Source organism: Notolabrus celidotus, chromosome 21, assembly GCF_009762535.1.
Source record: "Notolabrus celidotus isolate fNotCel1 chromosome 21, fNotCel1.pri, whole genome shotgun sequence".
Classification (NCBI taxonomy): Eukaryota; Metazoa; Chordata; class Actinopteri; order Labriformes; family Labridae; genus Notolabrus; species Notolabrus celidotus.
The window spans coordinates 19,443,818-19,451,317 of record NC_048292.1 but is presented as its reverse complement, the minus strand read 5'-3'; the positions used below and the strand labels follow the sequence as shown (position 1 = coordinate 19,451,317).

General features: G+C 49.0%; 1 protein-coding gene across 7 annotated transcripts in view; it reads left to right on the top strand.

The window, feature by feature from the left end:
• The window catches only part of lmo3 (LIM domain only 3), a 23,960-nt gene extending 23,026 nt beyond the window's left edge, over window positions 1-934 (top strand). For all 7 annotated transcript variants that reach the window (XM_034672984.1, XM_034672983.1, XM_034672979.1 and 4 more), the window contains exon 4: window positions 1-934. This exon is cut by the window's left edge and continues 639 nt beyond it. The gene's annotated coding sequence lies outside the window, so the exon portion shown is untranslated.
• Window positions 935-7,500: the final 6,566 nt, after the last annotated feature.

Sequence of the window (7,500 nt, the reverse complement as noted above, 5' to 3'; positions counted from 1 at the left end):
CGTACGCTCTGCATGTTTCTGCTGGTCACCATCATCCAACTGAATTCTGGTTCAAATCTGGGGACAGGATGTTGTTCTGGTCTTACTGGTCTCACTGATTTTGAGAGGGTGGGGGAGGGGTATGTTGGGGTGTGTAAACTTTTGTAAACTATTATTTGCTAAGTTTTGGGTCCACCTCTCGTCCTGCTCTGGTGGACTCGCTTACTTGAATCAGACTCATTTGTTTGTCTTAAAGTCGGCTGCTGTGGTTTTAAACAGCTCCAGGTTCTGCAGCAGGTCACACATCTGAAGCCCCCCCCCCTCTCCCCCCTGTGAGGTCATGTTTCCACCAGAGGTACCTGATACCTGTAGTTCCAGGAACTGACACGTCAGTGGATCATAAAGCTGGTCCTGTGAGGTGTCTCAGGTCCTGCTGCTGAGTCACATCTTTTAGGTTTGATCTACGGTGGCTGATAAAGATAAACACGCTGCAGAGAAACAGGAAGTACTGAAACATCCAGAAATACAACTTCAGGAACGAGCTGGAAATAAAAACAGAACTCTGTGATCTCAGACGAATGAAGCAAAGACATGAACAAACACAGGAAACATGCAGCAGGAAACCACAGAGGATCCCTCCCTGCGTCAGAGGTCTGCAGGCCTGTAGGGGGCGCTGTTAATCTGAATGTTCCAGCTGATTAAGTGTTGAGGTTTGCAGAGTGTTGGCTCCTGTCAGCTACTGTACTCACAGAGGATCATTTCTACGCTGGAGAAGAGGAACTCTTCTTCTTTTGTAAATTTTGGTGTACATTAAAGAAATATTCTTTTGCTTGCTACTGCACATGATTTCTTTTTCAGTGTCATCCAGCATGAGATGTTTATTTTTAGGACAACTCCTGTAAATACTGTACTGTAATAATTTTAAGCACAAATGTAATACAGTTTTATTGTGTTACCTCTGAGTGTGAGCTTCTGTTTCATTCACACACATTCAAGTCAAGCTGTGAGCCCTGACGTGTTGAGCTGAGGGGGGATGCTGTCTGTCCTTCAGCCTCAGCAACAGTAGCATGAAGCAGCAGCATGCAGCTTGCAGAATGCAGCTGCAGCACGCAGCAGCATACAGCTGCAGCACGCAGCAGCTGTAGCATGCAGCTGTAGCATGCAGCAGCAGTAGCATGCAGCTGCAGCACGCAGCAGCAGCTGTAGAATGCAGCTGTAGCATGCAGCAGTAGCATGAAGCAGCAGCATTAGAATGCAGCAGTAGCATAAAGCAGCAGCAGCAGTAGAATGCAGCAGCAAAAGTAGAATGCAGCATGCAGCAGTAGCATGCAGCAGTAGCATGCAGCAGCAGTAGAATGCAGCAGCAGCATGCAGCAGTAGAATGCAGCAGTAGCATGCGGCAGCAGTAGAATGCAGCAGCAGCATGCAGCAGTAGAATGCAGCTGTAGCAGCTGCATGCAGCAGTAGCATGCAGCAGCAGTAGAATGCAGCAGCAGCATGCAGCAGTAGAATGCAGCAACAGTAGAATGCAGCAGTAGAATGCAGCATGCAGCAGCACGAAGGAGCACTAGAATGCAGCATTAGCATGCAGCAGCAGGATGCAGTAGTGTCATGCAGCAGTTTCATGCAGTAGCATGCAGCAGCAGCAGCATGCAGTAGTCTAATGCAGCAGCAGTAGCATGCAGCAGATGTATGATTGATCTGATGTGAGATGCGTTTCTCACTCTATCGTCTCTGCTGCTGTAAAACGCTCTCTTCAGCTCGTGTTTGGATAAAAAGAGTCTGCAGGGCTGAATCCTCTCACATCCATCTTTTGTTCAGCTCGAGGAACACTGAAGGTTTTCATCCTCTCATTAGAGGAAGGTGGATATTCTGGTTCTGTCATGTGTCAAACATGGAGAAAAATGGTTGCTTCACTCAGACTGCCGTCAGCAGAGTCAGAGAAACGCTGCTTTATGCTCTCTGCCTGTTAAAGATAATTACCTGGATTTCAATTTAGTCACAGGAACGTGGAGGTAAAACATTTGGATTAAACTTATTGCTCTAATTAGCGAGGTGCTTCTAAAGTGCCCTGTGAAGTTTGTCGACAGCCGTGCTTACATCACATTACAGCCTCTAATATCCAGGCCAATTAAGCTAATTGAATTTCCTTATCCAGAGACACAAAGAGAGAGCGAGGGGAACTCTTTGATGAGGCTGGAGCTGCTGAATGTTCTTACACTGATAAAAACACTGAGATTACACCACAGTCAAATTAAAATAAAGTGTTTCTACCACAGGGAGAGAGCTCATTAATGCAGCCATGTGTCATGTGCTATCATAGCTCAGCTGCTGGGAGTCACTTCACCTTGAACCTGCTGCAGGGAGTCAGCGCCATGTTTCTGCCATCTGAGAGGAGGATGCTCAGCGCACAGCATGGTAACAAATGATGATGTATGAGTGATCAGAAAGAAACACCTGGACCAGGAGGAGACCAAACCCAGTGATCCCAACCACACGATGATCACATGACTGTGCCTTAAACAAACAGGAACACCGAGTCACAGATTTACTGCAGACAGAAACCTGATCCATTAGACTAATCACCTTGTCTATGATGACCCAACACTAATCCACCATGAGCGAGAGGAACCGCTCTAACAGAAGCAGCAGGCCCGGCAGGTGGTACACAGACCCCTGATGGTACAGTTAGACATCTCCGTGAACCTAGTCAGTGTTGATCAGGTCTCTCCTCCTGTCCCTCCCTCAGGTCGGCCTGATGTCTGTCAGAGGTGTTAGACAAGCAGAAGGACTGCAGACTGTTTATAATAAGATCATCCACTTAGTGCTGCGTGCTAACAGAGGCTAAAACAAACACATTACAGAGTTCAGACCCTGATAAAGGCCGAGAGCTGACACAGAGACAAACTGAGATTCAGAACTCTCTGCAGTCATTAAGGAGCTGAAACAGGAAGCATTAGCTTCCAGGCTGCGTATTGTTAGCGTCTTCATCCCTGTGCTAGCTGACCCTGGAGTTAGCGCTGGCTGAGCAGTTAGCCTCGCTCTGCTCTGCCAAACGGCTCCAGGGCCAAAAATAATGATCTGTACAGACATGCCAATGCTATCTGCACCAGATAACGTTGCTCTAATGACTCCTCATCCTTCGGCCCTTTCAAGGAGACGGAGCTCTACAAATATCTCCCTCTGTCGGGTCATTAGCTCTTTATAGCAGGGATAATGGGCTGTAGTATTTCGGGTCTGATTTGGATGTACAGCCCTCAGAACGATCAGTCAGAAACACAGGTCAGAGTGATTCACCAATCACAGGCTGGGATCAGACTCCTCCTGACGTTTCATCTGTGTGAAGGAAACACAGACAGGAAGTTAAACTGTTTATAACGTCAGTTTGCACTGCACCACGCTTCAAGAAGAACCGTCTGATCGCTCATTACTCAGATCCTCTCTGTGAGATAAGGAAGGAGGAGGTCTGGCTCAGGTTTGATTCACCTTTAAACATGAAAAAATTAACGTGTCCTCTTTGAATGTCGTGTCTGTGATCTCTACCTCTTCTGGTTTCAGGGACTCTGTAGAGATCAGCAGCTGAGAGATGCTCCCTCCGGCTCTGCTGAGTCAAAAAAAAAAAATCCTCCATGTTGTTTGGCCTAACGACGTAGCACAGGAGCTAACGGTTTTAACACAGTGTCAACAGGCAGAGGTAAAATGAGCCAGACTCCTTTACACAGATTGATGTGTTATGACGCGTTTTCCTGGCGTCGCCTTTGCCATCCAGAGCAACCATAGTTATGGGTTTGCACCAATCAGAATGAAGTATTTAACAGGGTGGAGTGATTACAAAGAGAGCCCGAGACATTAGCGTCCCCAAGGCGTTAGCATCCCCAAAACGTTTGCGTCCCGAGACGCACCATTACCTTCCTGCTGCTTCTGAATCTCAAACATGTTCAAGCTTTCATCAGACTTCAAGAACACATCAGACGTTAACATACCTGAGGAGTCTGAGAGTCGTTAGCTTCAGATTAGCTTCAGATTAGCTTCAGAGCAGTCAGGAGCTAATGGTCTCAGAGATCTGGGTCCTGCAGGCAGTCTGACTGGATCTCACAAATTCTGCTTTTGATGTTGCAGAGAAACCTTTACCACATGTTCACTGAGACCTCGGTCTGCAGGTCAACCATGGAGGGGGAATTATTGGCGCACACACACACACACACACACACACACACACACAAAGTCATTATAAGGCTACGCTAACAACTCGGCAGCTCTGCTCTTAGAGCCCTAGATGGTCCTGATCAGGACACCAGGCCCCGTCCTAATGGGTCCTCCAGAAACCTGGGAGCCGCTGACCCTCCTGAATCCTGACAGTCCGAGGCCTTGCTGTAATTACTGCTCTGGTCCTGTCAAAGAGCCTGACACCCCTAGACTGCGGTCGAATTTTCCTGATCCGTCAGAGGCCAGGAGGAGTCCATTTCTGAGGAACCGCAGGCAGTCTGAGATTTAGTCTCCGTCCCACCTGGAAGACAGATGCTGTCTTTCAACATCACCTGATCTGGACTCCTTAGAAACAGTTTTGCTCTTGATGGGCGGAGTCTGCTTAACCCAGCGAGCTTCATTCACGCCGGCCATTTTCCTCTGATGTCCCTCTGAGGGACCGCTCCTCCATCAACAACTGAGAGAACAACAGATCCCTGCCAACATTAGCATTCAACCTCCCAGATCTGACATCAAGGCTAAGATGTTAGCCTTTCCTCTTTATCCAGACAGAGATGTTAGGATCCCTCTGAGCTGCAGTAGACTGAATGCTAACTCTCTCTCAACTTGCAGGTTCTCTCTTTAGTGTCGGATCAGGCTGAAAGTCCGTCCCTCAGTCCAAACTCCACACAGCAGTCTGACCTTTGACCCCTGAGTCAGAGGAAAATGGCTGCCATGTGAAACAGGCAGACACTTTGAAGTGTGCAGAGCCTAAAGATGCTGCAGAAACAGACTCCTACTATCAGGTAACCAAAGCTAACACCTGAGAGACGGGACCAGCTCCACATGTGAGAACTGGTCCCTGATTGGTCTGTGTCAGAGAGCATCATCCGTCTCATCAGGAGACTCTGACACTAACAACGCTAACAACACTGACAGCTAAACTGAGCCTCACCTGGGATTACTCTGGGTCTGGGCCCCCTGTCCGTCTCTCATGCGGTCCCTGCTGAGTCACTATGACTGCTCAGGTGTGTTTACATCATCGAAGTTAAACACTGAGAGGAAACTCCTCCTCTTCAACCTACTCCTCTCCTCCTCTTCCTCCTCTCTTCCTCCTCCTCCTCCTCCTCTCTTCCTCCTCCTCCTTCTCCTCCTCATCCTCTCCTTCTCCTCCTCCTCCTCGTCCTCCTCCTCTCCTCCTCCTCCTCCTCCTCTCATACTCCTCCATGTCCTCCTCTCCTCTCCTCCTCCTCCTCCTCCTCCTCCTCTCATACTCCTCCTTGTCCTCCTCTCCTCTCCTCTCCTCCTCCTCCTCCTCCTCCTCCTCCTCCTCCTCCTCCTCCTCCTCCTCTCATAGTCCTCCTCCTCCTCTCCTCTCCTCCTCCTCCTCCTCCTCCTCCTCCTCCTCCTCCTTCATCACTCTGCAGAGGAACAAGGGGAGGAGGATAAAAGTGAGAATGGTAATGATGCCAAGTAATGATTTCCCTGGAGGTGATCTGATCTATCGCCACGGGGGGAAGATGGAGAAGAAAGGCCTGAGGGGGGGAGCGGGGGTGGGGGGTACATCAGCATTTCAGGCAGCAGCTCCTAAGATACAGGAGAAGGGGGAGGAGGGGGAGGAGGGGGGAGGTTTCCTCCAGTCAGGTTCACAGGGAGACGAGCTGGAGGTGAAATGAAACAGCTGAGAGGGATGATGATTCCAGAGCAGGTAAACATTGCACCTGTGTGTGTGTGTGTGTGTGTGTGTGTGTGTGTGTGTGTGTGTGTGTGTGTGTGTGTGTGTGTGTGTGTGTGTGTGTATATGTGTGTAGGTGTGTGTGTGTGTGTCTATATGTGTGTATGTGTGTGTCTGTGTGTGTGTGTGTGTATATGTGTGTGTGTGTGTGTGTGTGTGTGTGTGTGTGTGTAAGTGTGTGTGTGTGTGTGTGTGTGTGTGTGTGCACGTGTATGTGTAAGTGTATTTGTGTGTGTCTGTGTGTCTGCTTGTCTGTGTGTTTGTGTGTGTTCCTATAGTCTAACTCGACTCCTGATAAACATTTCAAAGCATCAGTTTTCTTTGTATTTATGGTTTCATTCACAAATTGATTCAGACTGCTGAGAGCGGAGGAGAGGGGAGGAGAGGAGTAGAGGAGTAGAGGGGAGGAGGAGGGGAGGAGAGGAGTAGGGGAGGAGAGGGGAGGAGGAGGGGAGGAGAGGAGTAGGGGAGGAGAGGGGAGGAGGAGGGGAGGAGAGGAGATGAGGGTATATTGTATATAGATGTAATGTAAGGGGCCATACCTTGATGGGAGGATGCAGAGCTTGTTGCTGCCTCAGATTAACATGTGTTCTCGGGGTCAGCGGTTCATGTGTTCTCTGCCTCAGATGAACATGTATTCTCAGGGTCAGTGGTTCATGTGTTCTCGGGGTTAGCGGTTCATGTGTTCTCTGCCTGAGATGAACATGTATTCTCAGGGTCAGTGGTTCATGTGTTCAAGGGTTTAGCGGTTCATGTGTTCTCTGAGTCAGAGGTTCATGTGTTCTTGGGGTCAGTGTTTCTTGTGTTCTCAGGGTCAGCGGTTCATGTGTTCTCTGGATCAGTGGTTCATGTGTTCTCTGGATCAGTGGTTCATGTGTTCTCTGGGTCAGTGGTTCATGTGTTCTCTGGATCAGAGGTTCATGTGTTCTCTGGGTCAGTGGTTCATGTGTTCTCGAGGTCAGCCATTCATGTATTCTCTTGGTCAGTGGTTCATGTGTTCTCTGGGTCAGTGGTTCATGTGTTCAAGGGGTCAGTGGTTCATGTGTTCTCTGGGTCAGTGGTTCATGTGTTCAAGGGGTCAGTGGTTCATGTGTTCTCTGGGTCAGTTGTTCATGTGTCCAAGGGGTCAGTGGTTCATGTGTTCTCTGGGTCAGTGGTTCATGTGTTCAAGGGGTCAGTGGTTCATGTGTTCTCGGGGTCAGTGTATCTTGAGTTCTCGGGGTAAGAGGCTCATGTGTTCTCTGGGTCAGTGGTTCATGTGTTCTCGGGCACAGCGGTTCATGTGTTCAGGGGTTCAGCGGTTCTTGTGTTTTTGGGGTCAGAGGTTCATTTGTTCTCGGTTTCAGTGTTTCATGTGTTCTCGGGGTCAGTGGTTCATGTGTTCTGTGAGTGTGTGGTTCATGTGTTCTCTGGGTAAGTGGTTCATGTTTTCTCTGGGTCAGTGGTTCATGTGTTCAAGGGGTCAGCGGTTCATGTGTGCTCGGGGCCAGAGGTTCTTGTTTTCTCCGGGTCAGAGGTTCTTGTGTTCTCTGGGTCAGAGGTTCTTGTGTTCTCTGGGTCAGTGGGTTATGTGTTCAAGGGGTCAGTGGTTCATGTGTTCT